The sequence below is a fragment of the Eutrema salsugineum genome, unplaced genomic scaffold (genome assembly GCF_000478725.1).
Source record: "Eutrema salsugineum unplaced genomic scaffold, Eutsalg1_0 scaffold_3, whole genome shotgun sequence".
Classification (NCBI taxonomy): Eukaryota; Viridiplantae; Streptophyta; class Magnoliopsida; order Brassicales; family Brassicaceae; genus Eutrema; species Eutrema salsugineum.
This window is the reverse complement of record NW_006256756.1, coordinates 12,777,744-12,779,293: the sequence shown is the minus strand read 5'-3', so window position 1 is coordinate 12,779,293 and position 1,550 is coordinate 12,777,744. Positions and strand designations below refer to the sequence as shown.

The 1,550-nt window shown below is 39.9% G+C and overlaps 1 non-coding gene across 1 annotated transcript; it reads left to right on the top strand.

Moving 5' to 3' along the window:
- Nucleotides 1-1,229: 1,229 nt before the first annotated feature.
- Nucleotides 1,230-1,339, top strand: LOC112085879. Its single transcript, XR_002899163.1, has one exon. It is a non-coding gene; the product is annotated as a small nucleolar RNA R71 (small nucleolar RNA).
- The last annotated feature ends 211 nt before the right edge of the window (nt 1,340-1,550 follow it).

Below are 1,550 nucleotides of genomic sequence, written 5' to 3'. Positions count from 1 at the left end.
TGACTTATCATCATAACACCTTCTTCAAGAGTTAAAGAGTTTTCTAGAATACCCTTCATGTATTTCCTTAAAGCGGGAGTTATAGCACAAGCTTCTAGGAAAGGTAATCTCACATTTAATTGATCGATTAGCTCTTTCAGCTTAGCTTTTTCTTTCTCCTTCTTTGGGGCTCTTAAGGCTCTGGGGTTTGGCGGTTTAGGATTGTATACAAGAGTTGTTGGAAGGGGGATAGGATCATCTCCGAGATTTTCTCGAGACGTCTCTTCTCTTGCTTCTTCTCAATCATTCTCTCCTACAACTTCTTCTTCAATATCTTCAATCGTCAATCTTTCTCTTTCTTTTTCATTTTCCGTTTTCTTTCCCTTTTTCTCCTCTGTGGGATCTTTAGGAAATTCAGGCTTTTTGTTAGCAAAACCGCTCCTAAGTGTGATGGCTTTCACATGATCAGAGGGGTCGGTTTCTCTTGAGCTTTTGAAAGAACTTTCACTTGGCTCATCCTCAGAATTATCTATGTTCTTAAACATATCTTTGATCATCAAACCAAGAATGGTGGAAAATTTATCATTGAAATCTTCTTGCATCCTTTTTATTTTGGAGCTAAGATCACTGATTTTCCTAGACTTATATTTTTCAAGCTCTAGAATCCTTTTGTTTAGGTTTTCAGCTTCAGAAGAGGGAAAGTTTGACTAAGGATTGGAATTAGATTGAACAGCCCAGATTTGTTCGGAAGAGTGTTGCCCGTGGTCGTAGGACTCGCAACTGTGGTGGAATGGGTTTTGGCCGCGGTCAGCATCAGCACGACCATGGTAAAAGGAAGCTTGACCGCGGTACGAAAGAATGTACCCGCGGTGATCAGGTACGAAAGGAAAATCTTTAATTTGAAAGACTTTTTTCAGTGTTTTATCATCTCTTGGTTATAAGAATCCATCGGGTTGTCACAATCATCAAAGTTACACATATTGTGTGCCTTGTTTGGTTGTTGCAATCCAAGTTGACTCATTATTTGGTAGAGACACTTCATAACTTCTGAAATCTCTTCTTTCTCCTTAGGAAGTGCAGATTTGCCAAAGATTGCTTGGTTACGAATACTTCCAGCAGGGTTGTTGATGAAAACACGAGCGTCTTCTGCAGACTTAGTGGAGATATCTCCATTGCTTGCTGTGTAGAAAGAATGTTGTAATTCTTGAGTTATGCCCCGGTAGAAGATATCCATCAGGTATTCATCGGAAAACCCGTGATGTGGACAATCTCTTTGATATTCTCTACATCTCTCCCATGCATCTTTAAGATCTTCGTCTTCCTTTTCTTTGAAATTTCTTATCTTGTTCCTTAAGAGGTTGGAACGAGTTCTAGTGTAAAAGCGATTTAGGAAAGCCGCTTTACAATCTGCCCACGTTTTTATAGACGCAGGTTGCAAATATTTTAGCCACTTGCTGGCATTGTCTCTCAAAGAGAATGGGAAAAGACTACACTAATGGTAATCCCCATTTGATGTAATGGTTGCACACAACTCTTCGAACGAGTCGATATGGTCCATCGGGTGTTCGGTT